Source organism: Zonotrichia albicollis, chromosome 5 (genome assembly GCF_047830755.1).
Source record: "Zonotrichia albicollis isolate bZonAlb1 chromosome 5, bZonAlb1.hap1, whole genome shotgun sequence".
Lineage (NCBI taxonomy): Eukaryota > Metazoa > Chordata > Aves > Passeriformes > Passerellidae > Zonotrichia > Zonotrichia albicollis.
In genome coordinates this window covers 28,869,939-28,884,926 of record NC_133823.1, presented here as the reverse complement: position 1 = coordinate 28,884,926, position 14,988 = coordinate 28,869,939, and the positions used below count along the sequence as shown (strand labels likewise).

General features: G+C 37.0%; 2 long non-coding RNA genes across 3 annotated transcripts in view; one reads left to right on the top strand and one right to left on the bottom strand.

The window, feature by feature from the left end:
• The window catches only part of LOC113459184 (uncharacterized), a 61,878-nt gene extending 50,523 nt beyond the window's left edge, over positions 1-11,355 (bottom strand). The window contains exon 1 of the long non-coding RNA XR_012580428.1: positions 11,213-11,355. This is a non-coding gene — a long non-coding RNA (uncharacterized LOC113459184). The remainder of the gene's footprint in view (positions 1-11,212) is intronic.
• The window catches only part of LOC113459183 (uncharacterized), a 60,241-nt gene that overhangs the window by 26,959 nt on the left and 18,294 nt on the right, over positions 1-14,988 (top strand). The window contains exons 6-9 of one of the 2 annotated variants that reach the window (XR_012580427.1): positions 4,219-4,331; positions 4,836-4,884; positions 5,998-6,083; positions 8,997-9,103. This is a non-coding gene — a long non-coding RNA (uncharacterized LOC113459183). Of the gene's footprint in view, positions 1-4,218; positions 4,332-4,835; positions 4,885-5,997; positions 6,084-8,996; positions 9,104-11,832; positions 14,223-14,988 lie in introns of those variants that run through there. The other variant, XR_003380132.2, reaches the window with a different exon arrangement.

Below are 14,988 nucleotides of genomic sequence, written 5' to 3'. Positions count from 1 at the left end.
TCTTAAACCTTTAAGTGTACAAATTACGTCTAACTGCACCACCTCCATGACACTTTGCAGGAGATCAGCTGCTTTCATCAGATCTCTTCCATTTTGTCTCTAATGGGGAGGAAAAAAGTGTCAGGCAACCCCCAAGCCCCAAATTGGTGTTCATTTTCAGATAAACAGAGGCAGAATGGAGGACATGCATAGTCACTGTCAGCCAGTAACAGGATAGAATATCTCTTTTATTCTTGAGTTTGTCCTCTTTGTTTTTCCATGAATTTTCATTACTATCAATGCTATCAAGATTCCCACTGGCAGCTGACTAGTTTTTTCAAGGAGGGCTTTCTTGTGAAGCCAGTTCCTCTAACAATGGATTTGTTAATAAACAAGTGTTTATTTTTGATAAAACTCTGAAAGCTAACATATCAAATTCAAGAAAAGGAAACAACAATTTCAAAGTTATTTTCATATTTTATTTTTCTCCTTTCTGAACCACATCTACAAATTTTACTAAGCTAGTTTTGTGTAACCCCTTCCAGGCTGCAAAATTTCCAAACCTTGATTTCTTCAGGGGAAGGAGGACTCTCAATTTCATGGAGTTTTTTTGATACTTTGGCACCCCTTTTAGTCTACATTCACACAGAATCCTATAGACTAGCAGCTCTGCAACCTTTCCTACCACATCCTGCAGATGATTATGAAGCATGAAGGAAACTGAGAATGTCTGATTTAAGATATTAGCATCCTTTGGAGGATATTAGGAATGCTGGGAAGGAAGAGAGTAGAAATCAATAAGAAGAAACATTATGTTAGCACCAGAAACACAGAAGTCAAGTGGCCCCCAGAATCACTCTGTTGTACAGTATAGGTAAAGATGAAGCTGCAGGCACATTGCACAGTTCCGAAGATTTCTGCACTGTGTTCAGCTGATGTTGCAGGTTTCTGATGTAGTTAAAAGCGGTTCCTGCTTACTTCACTGGTTCTGGCCCACATACTGTTTGCAAGCTGAACAATCTCTAATGTCCTGTTATTTTAAAAAAATAGTCTGCTCAATAAACAAGTGAAACTACTATTGGAAAAGTATTTCTAGATTGATCCCAAGTCTCACTGCAATTATTGCTGACTCAGGGTGAGTAACAGCAATGACGTCCTCCTGTCCTTGAAAAAGAAACTTGACAGTTCCATAGTTTTGTCAAATTTACTTTTCCAGGCCCACACAGTAAACTAAACAAGTGACACTTAGGACCAAACTCCTATGGTGTCCAACTTAAGTCTGCACAGTGTTGCTTTTTCCCCTCCTTCTGGAAATGATTCTTCATAAACCAACTGCAAACTGCTTCTAGCTCCATATGTGATAATGTGCACAGCAGAAAACCATCAAATACTATATCAAAGGAGGTAATAAGAACAAGCTGAGTAATTGGACTGGCCTGAGTAGAAAGGATCTAGCAAAATTTTGAAATGCCATTTCAGTTTGCTATATCTCTCTATCATGTTCACCAGCATTCCTTCTGCAATTGGATTTTATTCAGTGAAATTGCTGGGGGCATCCAGATGTAATAGCAAGTTAAGCATTTGTGACAGTGTTAGAGAATGTGATAATGGTAACAATAATCTATAAATGGAAAGCTGTAGTCAGTTGCAGCAATCTAAAGATGTGGGCATTAGAAAGATTCAGAGCTAAGAATTGTTTTTTCTGTTGGAAACCTTCTGCTGTTTGTTTTTTTTTTCTTTTTGCTCAGTTTGAGCAAATAGCACACATACTGTTTGACTCTGCCACTGCCCTTGTAAAAGATAAATGAGAAAAATTTTGAAGATATAAATTAAATCTGCTGATTTCATCATACAACTAATGGATGTACAGAGAAATCGTATATAGGCTGGGTAGAGATTATTCTCAAATTTAGCAGAAATTGACTGTTTATTGAACCAATGAGAAAGATTCATTTCTTCTCTGTTATCATATGTTAATCTCCTATTACTATTTTACTAAATGGGATTTTAATAATCTTATCTGTGGACTATTAAATTCCCATTATTATTTTTTTAAGAAAAAATGAAAACCAAAGAAATACAGGAAAGAGAGGGAATGAAAGGAAAAAAGAACAGTATTAAATAGCTGGGAAACAAAAGTGGAAAGGCACTGATAGCAATCAAGAAACATAAGCAATAAGCAAATCTAATTTCAGAGACAATAATCATATTGCTGAAATCTCCCAATTAGGAATGCACGAGGCTGACATCCAAGTAGCTTAAAGAAATAATCTGAGACTGGGAAGCTGCTGTTTAATACATTTAACAGTAAGATGATTTTCTCAGATGTTCAATATAAACTGCATTCCCATCTGTTCACATAACTATTGGAAAGTGCTGCATGTCTATAATTCAAACCAGCTCTTTAACATTGAATTTCGACTGACAGGAGTGGCAGGAAAACCATCTCTACAAGAGTGTGTCACCTGGGGGTGGGCACTCCTGGCTGCCAGTCCCACCCTTTGCCCTGCTCCTCTGCAGGGCCCTGGGCAATCCCGGTCCAGCTGCTCCAAGGAATCTCTGGAGATGCCCCACCACAGAGTCTGGGCTGCTTCTGCCTGCCTCACCTGAGTGGCGCACAGCAACCCTCCCCTTCACTGGTAGCTAAAACTGGACATTGCTAAAAGCCACCAAATACTTAGAGCTGGTATCTTGTATGAGCTGGTCACTGCTTTATTCCTTCGTGTACGAATTCACTGCCAGCTCACAGATTTGTGTTCTGTTAGGCAAAATGGAAAACATCTGCCCCTCATGCAGCCACCCAGAAAATAAGAGTCAAAAGACATTTAGCTCTGCTACCTTTCTTATTGCTAGCCATAAGTATATTTGTTAAGCTGCATCCAGCTTAATGTTGTACGGCTTCACATTGTTTTTTCCCCCATCCTTTCTGTGGATATATGAAGCACAGGAAAAGACTTTTCAAATCTGTGGTCTCCATAACAAAAGCAGCAGTAGGATTCTCTTAAAGGAAGAGAAAAGAATGTCTGAAATTACATCTGTCCTCATGTATCATGAGTAAGATTGAAAAAACTGAGAAACAGCAATAGGGAGGCAAAATGCTGGAGGGAATGAAGCTCTGAAAGATACAAGCTCTGAACGAAATTAAAGTCATAGACTCCAGGAAGGAGGACAAGACTGGGTCTAATAGTTGTTAAAGTTGGTAATTATCAGAGGGGAAAAAAAGGCATAGAAGAAAGGAGAGAAGACAATACAGCAAGACAGTAACAGTGTTTTAAAGAAACTAAATGAAAGCTCAGAGAAACTTTGATGCCATTACACAAAGAGAGAGACCTGAAGCACAACATTCAGATTTTATCTAAAATCCCTCTTTTCATGCTTCTTTCCCAAAATAGATATTCAGGAAGTGAATTCATTTTCTACTCTTTTTTTTTTCCTTTTTTTTTTTTGGTTTAGAATATTGTTTGTAAAAATCTTTGGGGACATCACACCTATGGAAGTCTGTTTGCTTATTTATAGACAAGATAGAAGAGGAAACTCAAAATTAATTTGATTGATCTTATATACTGAGTCAGTTCTTTTTCATAGTAAAAAAATGAAATAGTGATAGGGATGTTGGAACCTCCAGGAACTACCCCGGTATTAATCTTGTAAATATTGAAATATTGATATGTATTATAATTTAAAAAAGACTAAAGAAAACCTCACTGCACTTTCAAGCTTTAAGTGCATCAGGTAGATCCTAACTAGACTTGCTTAATGCAAAGACCTTATCTATTACCTCTTTAGAGACTGGACAACTGGATCAAAGTATCAAAGTTTCTTCCTGATCTTTTTTTTTTTTTTCAGGTTGCTGGATGCCCCTTTAGCTCTCTCCTCTACTCACAGGACCATCCCAATTTTTGATTAAACATGAACTGAGTTTTTCTGAAGATTAAAGAGAAGGGAGTAATTCAATATGCCTGTAGCAAAAGGCATATAGATTTTATTCTTATTTAAAATATGCAGGCATGTGCATGATGCTTAGCATATAATGTAAAATATGTGTATCAGTGGGGAGTAGTGTGTAAATTTAGGTTCTTAAAAATGTTAATTTTTTTGAAAGATGTTTAGTTTAGGTCAGAACTTTTATCATTTAGTATTACTGTTTATGAAATTTCAGTTAGAAAATATTCATTCTGCTGCAATGCTAAGAGCTTTAGGGAATAATTTGTATTGGTTCTTCTGTATCTGTTTATTTAGATTTTGCTTCTGAAGGAATCAGCAAGACAAAATAATGTGTTTCTTCATGAAAGCAGAAAACAGTGAATTTTCATCATTAAAAATACCTCTACAATCTACTTTTCCTTTTAGGGGTAAAAATTATAATCCTTTATCTTTATATCTTCATGAACTTTCTTTCTCATTTCAGTCAAATTTCATTTGCTAAATTTGATAAACTACAGCATTCTACAAGATACTGAATCAGGCTTAGATTTTTAATTATCGAACCCATTTAACTACTGTTTTATTTTCTGTGTGGGGGAAAAAAATAGTAGTGTTCCAAATTGCCATAACAACAGGCTGCACTCCTTAAAACAAGATAAGCTGTGTGTCAAAGTAAAACTGTTGCCATGGTAACCAGCTGAATATTTAAAGTGCAGCATCCTGGTTTAATCAGTCAAATTGTCCCTTTTCCAGAAATCAACTACATCAACATTCTTCCAGCAGAAACAGTGAAAAAAAGGAAAAACAGAAGTTAATAAAAAATAATTTCTGCCCTGTATGTTTCCTTTCTGAGTGATTTTGTTTCAGGAGAGTGTCTTAAAATGCTTCTTTATAACAAGATTGCAAACACTGGATCCTGTATTTTATCCTAGAATTCTCAGAAATTCTCTCATCTGTTCAAGATATGCTTTCCCTTAACAGGTTAGTAAGATGTTAATGCATGTAAGAATGTAATTGCACATTCACAAAACCTCTGATTGGCAACAATACATACTTATAACCTCTCTGTTTATAAAGAAGACTTCAAAAATGGCAGTAGGCCTTAAATCAATCCATTAAATCATTATCTGCCCTTTTAATGAATTTTATTATTAGGTGGTCAAAGCTAAATCTATTTCATCCTTCAAAAGTTACTTATTTTCCGATTTTTATAATAATTTTTTTTTATCTAAAGAAGATTTTTATGCACTGAAAATGAATTGTTTTCCTTTGGAACTGTTAAGAAAAATAGTTCAATTATTAAACTGTTTTTATCTCAAAACCCAGAGTTTTTTAGCATGGGTCTCTGTTGTACCATACTTGTGTTATGCCTTCTCAGATTCCTGTATTTTTGGACATGAAAGTCAATGAAGCATCAAGAAAGTGATGTTTATGCCTTAGAAGAATACAGGAAAGCAAAAATATGTAGCATTTAAAAGGCTACACATATAACCCACAATCACTATATTGCTCTTTTGAGGCACTGGTTGGTATGACAGAGGGTGAGTAGGGTCCATTACCAACACACAGCTGTTGTACAAATCCTAGCTCACCTGCCAAGGTCTCTGGGAAGTGCTCTTAGCCTGTGCTTCCTAACAAGGATTTTGATTCAGAGAGCCTGACTCTGAGTCTCAGTGGTGTAGTTGCTTCCCCTATTTCTTTTTTAGCCTGGAGAACACAGTGTTTGCATAGGGAAAAAGAAATTCTGCAGATTTGGAATGATTTCCTTCTTCTCATGAATGGTCAGTCAGTGCTGTATTAGGAATTGTAGAAAAACTCTTAGAAATAAAATGGCCTCTTAAGAAATGTATTCATAATTTTCTTAGACTATGTACAATATCACAGATGTCCTAATGATTTTTCATGAAGAGTTTAAAAAAATTTTTGGATTTCAAACATTACATTCCTTTTTGCAGGCCCCGCATAAAAAATATATACTGTTTATATTATGTTATTTTTCTTTCTGCTACAAATATATAAATATTTATATATAAGTATATACTGTTTCTTACTGTTTCTATTATGTTCTTTTTCTTTCTTTTCTTTTCTATTAAGCCTTACTGAAAAAGAAAAAGCAGGACTTTGGTGAGGATTTGCCATTTCCTGATGCAGTACCTCTATGCGAGGTAGCATGCATCCTGGTGAGTAAAGGAGGAAACCTTCCTCAAAAAAAAAAGATGCTGAAAAGTATTAATTTCTAACACAGAACAATATTTAATTCAGACAGTATTTAATATGATTATAGAAAAGGTTTGATAGTACTTTATACTTACATATATTATTGCTACTGTTAGAAAAGTTTGAAGGTGACATCACAGCTGAGACTTTCAGAAATAAAATGTAAATATCTGCCCTGTTTTCTAAGTGGCTGTCAAAATATTTTTCCTGCTTGCACTGATGTCTCCCTTTCTTTGGGTGCTACAGAGACATTGTTTTGTCATTGATATGTGAGGGAAACTGCCAGATCTATGTGGCCAGTATAAATTCATTATATCAGAGTTTATTGTCAGGTGATATGCCGTAAGATTATTCAGCTTCAAATCTCTTGAAGAGACATGGTCTGGAATCCTTTTCCTCCCACCACAAAGAGCATTATTTGGTTCTTTCGAGTGACCATCACCTTTAGAGTTTGAATGAGTCACACAACTCTCTGCCACACCACAGATGTCAGGGTCTGTGGGTAGGCCTTCTTAGTGAATGAGAAACTGGACAAAAAAATATACCATTTTTTGATAAGGGCAAGATGGCTACAGCAGCCTGTTAACTGAAGTAGTCATCACAGAGTGAAAATAGCTGCTCTCAAGGATCCTGGCCCCAAGTACTACTTCTCCACTGCAGGAAGCAGATGGTTTCTGAAAGCAGACTGGGAGGATATTTTTGTACAGCAGCGGAGATACGAGTGCAGCTTATGGAGACGAGCGAATCTGCAGTTGCAGGGAGCTCAGCGCAGCCTGCAGCCTGGGGGAGGGAGAGAGGGAGGGAGCTCTGCTGAAGAGGCACGCAGGTATTTTATCCGCTGCTCTGACTCAGATAATTTGCCTGAAGCTGAGTGTTACCACATGCTATCCTTGTGTTACCCCTGCAGCTAGTTTGGAAGAATCAAAGGAGTGAACTGCCTTTAGTTGTGTAAATACAATCTCAAGATGGAAAACAAACCTACCTACAATTGTTGTAATGTGTGAGAACGTAAACAGAGAGAAGGACCAAGACCAACACTGCAGCATTTCTTAAGACTAAATGGTGCTCAGATGCAACCATTTATAAACTACAGATAAAAAACAAATCTACTTGTCAGGGATCCCCATAGAAATTGCAAGATCACTTCCCAAAGAGAAACGAAATCTTGCAAAACAGAAAAGAAAGGCATATAAACACTCTGGAAAGGAGATAGAATCAAATGAAATGCAATTGGAAATAACAAAAAACCCCATAAAATTGGGAAATTTAGTGACTACAAGAAAATGGTCTGGGAGGAAATGAGGTGCAGTGCAAAGGACCAAAACATGCCAAAACTAATCTCAGAGATGTTGCAAAAACAGGGAAAAAAAAACCAAGGAAGAAGACACAACTTTGAGAGGAAGATACGAGAGACATGGTATGGATCCTGAAAAAAAAATTCTTCACAAAAGTGAAAGCCATCAAAAGGCATGGGATGCCATGAAGTGCTGCCTAAAAACATCAATTTAGAAGGCAAGCTGAAAGAAAGGTCAGCCACTGCAGCTGTGGAAAAGCCACACACCTCATCCAAGGCACTGAGGCTTTCTCCATGCTGAGCTGCTAGAGCTGCCCCCAGACTGACAGGAAGATCTAGATGTCAGAACAAAGTGTATCCTTCAGAGGTGCCCATTGCTTTGCTGAGTGCCTAAGTGGGTGTTTTGGCCCAGATGTCCATGTGGAGGATGTCAGCTGAGGAAGGACATCTCCTTCAAAGTGCTTGAAGGGTTTCCCACCTCACACCTTTGGGTCCACAGTGCTGCCATTTGTATTGTACCATGTTGTCCCTCCTCTCCAGGCCTGGAGCACTGTGGCATCCTGCTGATGGCCACGGGGTGAGGCGCAAGCCATCCCCAAGACTGCCCCCTTGCCTTTGGCCTTGGACCATCCTGTCCCCACTGCCCAGCCCTCCATGGACTCTGGCTGCTCCCCTGGAGCTGTGCCTGCCCCAGGCTGCCCTGCTGGGAAGGACATGAACCCTCTCCTGGGTGGCTGCAGGGACAGCACAGTCAGCGCTCCGCCAGAACCAGACCTGGCAGCACAGGACCCAGCCTGGGGCTGTGTAGGGCCAGGGACTTGCTGCTCTCTGGTTTGCAGATGGGAAAATTGTAGTAACAATTTAGGTGGGAAGGGCAGAGCCCTGCCCTGTGGCTGGCACCATGCCTGAGGTGCCGGGCAGAGCTGGACAAGCCTCGACACCTTTGTGCCCCGAACCAAGTCAGGTGGGATCTCCCTGGGTTGTGCTCATCCCCTCACATTATTTTGCCCCTGGTTCTTTCCCCTCTGCAGGTATTTATGTGTTTACATTGATCACAGTTTAATGACAAAGATTAAATAGCCTAACACTTCAGTCTGACATTTAGTGTGTGATACTCTTTTTGTATGTGCAGATTGAGATAATATCACTGTACTGACAGCACGGAAATTTTCAGTGATGCAAACACAAATATATACTTTATGTCTTCCCAGATTTCTGTTTCAATGAAATAAGCTCTCACTCAGGCAATAAGGCCTTTGTTATTCATGTTCTCTTCAAGTCTTAATTGGCAGTTGAGCTTTGAAAAAATAACAAGCAAAGAAGTCCAGCCTTCGTAGCCTTTTCCTTTGTGCTAAGGACAGAAGCAGCTGTAAGGGACACTGTTTTTCCTGATCTCTTGTGTTTATTTTATTGACATTCATCTAGACTGTTTCTCCTAAAGTGCCTACTGCTTTAGGACTGGTTTATAGCTAAGCCTGTCAATTTTACCTGGAGCTTCTTCTCTGTTGGTTTACTGAACAGCAGCCACAGCTGGGCAGGTAGGATCTAACCCTGTTCTTGTCCTGATCTTTTGTTCCTTCAGCTACAACTTTCACTCCAAGCAGAGCCTGACCCAGGAGTGTTGCAGTGGGTAATATTCTTGTGGCATGTGTAAGAAGGCGTTTTCTGCTGTACTGATGCAGTTTCATGGTAGAGTACTATTTTGCTTTTTTGTTATTTTTTAACTTCTGTAGTGATGTTCAAATCTCCTCCTACAATACAAGATTTTTTGTTTGGGATATTTCAATCTTTGACTTTAATTTGCTCAGGTATTTGCTTTTTCTAAATGTAACTGTTGCATGTAATGTCTTCATACCAAAAATAGTGTTGTACTCTCACACATACCAGTAGCAGTTAGGAGTAAAAAGGGAAGTGTCAGTCTCAATATAACTTATTGGTATGGCTTGCACAGATTGCTGCTGCATGGAATCCTTCCCTCACAAACCTAAAGACATCACTACAGACAAACAAGAATTCTCTGGATCCTGCATGAGAAGTTGTCCTGCATACAAGGAGCAGCTTGGGTGCTTGTGCCTAGCACATATTAATAGCAAAAATAAAATAGAAGTCTACTGTGCATTCCCAAATTCACTTCAAAATCCTCATCTCCTGAAGGCAGACACCACCATTTGTTCTCAGGAAGACACTGTGTTAGCTGGATGAATACATGCCATTAAACCTGGCATGCAATGTTTAACATCACTACAAACTCAGAATAAATTTGGCTACAGTACTTTTCCTCCTCCTTTTTTTCTCTTTCCCTGGGGCGTTAATTAAACACAGCATTCACAAGCATGGCCCCTTTAAGAATGATCATTCTTTGCATATTACAGATGTCAAGCTGGGAATACATAGGATAGTTATATTAATTTCTAATCAATTTTAACAGGCAGTGTTTGGATTGCATGTAGTCAGCAGTAGATATCTGTAGGATTTTAAATACTTTTATCCATTGGTATGCAAATGCAGAACCAATTAGAATTTATTGCTAGAGGTATGAATTTTATTTTTTAGAAAATATAGGAGTAATCATAAAGAACTCAAAATTAGGCCGTGCTCCTCCTAAAGACAATTATTTATCATTTATGCTTAAAAAACCCCACCTCATATTCATGGAGGTGAATATGATGTGAGAAGTTAATATGGCATAAAAATATACATCCAAATGTTCCCAAAAAATACAAATGTTGGGAAATTCATCCGAGATATGCAATATCAGAATGTTTCTGGATTACAAATCCCAATGAAACAAAGCTCTTTATTTCTGTAAAGAGAAACAATATGTGCAATACAGCTTGAATTTTACATGGAAAGTTTTTATTCTCTAATTGTTTTCTGTGTGCTTGCATCATTATTTTGTCTTCAATGATGCTTGAGTACGTTTTTTATTTAGGAAAAACATACTCCTTTATGTTAGCAAATTCTGCTACAATCAGTCCTTGACCTAGATTCTCACATTTCTCAGAAATTATGTTTCTGAAGTTGTTCAGACTACATTTCATAAGAGAGTGAGTTCTTGGAATGCAGTATTTAGTCAAGGCTCAGTGTGTGAATAAAAATTGGACAAAACTCACATTGTTCTACTTTCAAGAGCCATTTTTAACATGTTCAATAATTACTTCACAGCTGGCTTTAATAAAATATCTCCTGGGAAGAGACCAGGTTCCTGCAATATTTAAATATATGTTTTGCTGGAAAATAAAAAGAATTTTGCAGTCTAACTTTTAAACTGGTAGCCATGAGACAGAGCAGGATTTTTAGTGCAGAAGGAGAAAGATGAATGTAATATACGTCCCTTGTTGTAAGCATTGAAATAACATAATGCAGTCTGAGTATTAAGAGAAATAGAATACCTAGCACTGAAATCTCTGAGCCAATTTGTAGTCATAGCTTTTATTTTGAGATCTTCAAAGAATAGATGATCCTATTTAAGGAGGAAAATGGAAGCATTTAATTGTTTACCACCATGAAGTCTCAATAATTAGGGAGAACGATTGCTTAGAATAATATGGTAGTGCAAAAGAATAATTTCTGTTGTTTTACCAGTTTTATGATCAAATTAGGAATGAGAGAGGTGCATGATCAGGCTCAGAAATGAGGTGTGCACGAGGTTCCATATCATGACAGAAGCTGTTCTTGCACTATAAATGAGCAAACATCAAGACCAAAGGAGAAAGTAAATATGAAAATCAAAAGGAAGATCAGATAGCAGCCAATAATTAGAGCAAAAGGCAGTAGTTTAGTGTTATCTGTACCTACCGTGTCTAGAGGTAAGATTATAGGCTAAAGGAAGAAAGATGACTGAAGAAAAGACCATCTGGAACATTGAACAAAGTCAGGTCTGCAAATTATGAGTCAGTTTCAAAATTAAAAGGACAGAAGACAAGCTATGGTTTCAGAAAAGCTTAAGTCTGGTTCTCAAAATGCTGACAAGTTAACAGGAGCTGAATTAATTATTTTAGTCCAGAGATGTTTATTTTTGTTCAACATTATGTTTAACAGAGCAAGTGACAGTGTAAAGCATATAAGTTGTGTCTGTGTTTTGTGGTTCAAGAAGCAGACCCACATTGTATTATGCTGTTAGATAATGTAGAATTTTGAATACATGGGTTCCATTTTGTGCATAATTTGAATATTAATTTCTAATAAATTTTTAACAGGCAGTGTTTGGGTTGCATGTAGTGACTTGGAAAGCTGTGTTGGCTCAGGGAAAAACTATGAATATCCTTGGTTTGGAGCCGGGAATTTCACGTCTGAGAGAAGAGTTTTGTTAACATTTGCCATCTGAAGATCATGTTAGAGAGTCAGCAGTGTTTTGAAAGTTCAGAAAGTATCTGCAGCCAAACATGACTTATTTTGATATGCACTTGTTCTGGCAGATGCAGCGCTCGCAGAGAGGAGGACGCGGCTGCAGAGAGATCTCTGCCACGTGCCGGATCTGCAGATGCATTGGGAACGTCTGCCTGTGTAAACACAGATGCTATTTTGCAAAAGTTTCTAGATAGCAGCTGAATGATGACTCAGACGTTTTTGTCCCTGCAGAGCTGCACATGGTACTGTGTACAGCATCGTGAAAGGCATTGGAGCAAACGTATTAATGGAGAGCTCTTTACTCTGGAATTTTTGTGCACCCCACATTTTTGCCACAATGCTCTCTGCAATAAGCCATAATGCTTTTCTGTGTGATGGCATGCATGGTAATAAGAGTAGATAACGGGCATCCTTCTGTTTAGATGAAATTGTTTTGAAAAGTGGGTTTATTGAATGTGATATTTCAGAGAAATATGACTTTGTTAAAATTTACACAAAGGAATTTTTAAAATCCTGAACTTTCTGGTAGCTTTATGTGTTTGAAAAAAAGGAAAAAGGGTGGAGAGAAACGAAAAAAGGGGGAAAAATAAAGACAAATTTGATAGCTCACTTGTTTATAGACATTTTAGCACAAATTTGATACTCTATTAAAAGTTATTTCCTTGCATTAATGCAGATCAAAAGCAAAGGGAAAACCTCAAAACTTGCCACAAAATGGAATATTTATCTTCCAGAGAGCTTTAGTGTTAAGCATACTTTAAACAGCTGTCTTGTTCTTTCTGTGCAGAGTAAGAGGAACAGATTGCTATCAGGCAATTTAAAGGGATTATCATATTTGGGATAAAATTACATTTAAAACTACTAAGGAAATGCAGAATATGATCTCTGAAATCAGGATCAGTTCCTGAACTGGAAAAAGAGACTGAGTATGAATTTCATTGCTCACAAAAATGAAATTAGGTTTTAATGATTGTAGATATTTACAGTATGAGTGGTTGAATATATTAAGATGTTCAACATTTTGGATTGTAACTGTGAAATCAATGTGATGAAGAAATCTATTTTCAAAGTGAAGTCTGCTGGTGAAAACATACGGCAATTAAAAGCTTACAATAAATAATGTCTATGAACTATAGTTAATTTTTAAGTCTTCAAAATCTGTAACCATTTATTGATACAATGTCTGTCAACTGCTTTATTTTTTCTGGCAATTTGTTGACAGCATTTAGTTTACAGCATTTTGAAATCCATTTTTGCAACCAGAAAAAGTGATCTGTGATAGGAATTGCATCATTTTGCTGGCACTATAGATATGATATTTCTGGTGTAGTGGGTAGGAACAGAATTTAAAAAAAAAGTAACTTGATTTGAAAACACAGATAAATATTACAGCAACTTGAAATTTTTGATTTAATACTTTGAATTTTCCAATGATAATTATTTTCAGGTGTTATATTTCTAGCACAGGAAAAGTGCTTGTTACTTTTGAGAAAATTATTATATATCTCTGAAAGGGATGGCAGGATATTTCTTTCATGTATATGAACTTTCTCATACACTGATTAAATTTAAATATATGAACATTTTACAGTAGTTAAACATGTATTTAGCTACAGGTCTCCTTAGTGTTTTGTTTTAATGTGTGTTAAAACAAGTGAGCTCTTCAGTAACTTTCACTATAATTTTCTGCTTATTTCAGATCTCTGTTTTTGCCAGCACTGTTTACCTTTCAGTATTCTCTATTAATCTGTCTAAACTTCCTTATTGTATTGAAGATGTTATATAGTATTTTGAAAGGCACTGCCTGCTTTCTTGCAGTATTTTCCATTTTCCCAATATTTTCAATCTTTTCCCAGCTGGCTAATAATATTTTACTGACCCAGACAAAGAAAACATAATAGAAAACTACATCTCCTGATGTGATTTTTGTGAAATCAATTGAGTCAAAGTACAGAAGAATCCATATCCATGGCTTAGTGAGCCTAACTTCTCAATGCTCTGAGTCAGGATATGGTAAATAGCACTTGGTAATTTTCCTGGTTCAGTCAGGCTTGGTAAGATCTTTTTTCCTTTGATGCTCAGAAAAGAATATTATTCCATGTGCAATTAGATCTCTCTCACTTTGGTACACAGAACCTCTGCATTACAGAGGTGGCAGGAGCACACGTGTAGAAGGTGTAATCAGTAACAGATTCTGGATGCAAAAAAAGCTTATTGCATTTGTTTTAGATAGCAACTCACGAGCTTAGGAATGACTAGTCTCCTTGAAAATGTCATAAATCATGGTATTGCTGTTCAGTCCTTCAAAGTAATTACTGTATTATTTCTACCAATTTGTTCAGTGTAGACTCTTGTAGATGACACTTTCAACTGTGATTGAATGAATTGAGTTCTGAAGCCAGAAGCTGACAACAAATCATTCTAATGAGGCTCCTTCTATTTGTCATATAACATGACTATAAATGACATGCCATATAGTCATATAACATGACTATAAATTACCTCACTTTTATATTTTGTTAAATAGATATTGTTGTTTTAAGTGTTGATCTGGCATCATGGGCATGATTTCCCTGCAGAAAGGCTAGGTGTTCAGCTTCTAGCTTTTATCTCTCTCTCTGATGTTTCTTAGACTGTCACTCATATCACAGCAAGATTAAAAAGCTTTTGAGTGCATTGCTATGTTTTGCAAATGCTCAGTCCAGCTGTAGCCCATGAGATCTTTGTATACTGATGACAGCTATTTAAGCAATTACTAGCCAAAAAAATACAGGTCATCTGCTGCTGAATGGAGCTTCTGACTCAAAGCACAGTTCTGAGCAAGTGCTGACATTCTTTTCAAGATAGCACCAGCGACTTAATACTTTTGTAGTCTTTTTCTCTGTGTAGCTACATTCTTTAGCTACATTTTAGTAAATTATCATGGCTTTTGGGATTAGATCACTAAACAATCTTATAACCAATATAGCAAAGCTGAAGAAGATGATAAAGGAAATCTTAATTGGAGGTATACAATGATGACTCAGTCATTTGATTTCTAATAATATAAGAATATTAGCCATTTATGAAAAATGAATACTATCTGCTATGCAAAACTGTCCTGACTGACAGCAAATAATATTGTGGTCTTCAGTATTTCCAAGGGTTTTTTTGAGAGGAACTTGGATCTTTTTTCTCATATGGATGATTAAATATTTAGCATAAGTTGTGTGTATGCAGGCAAA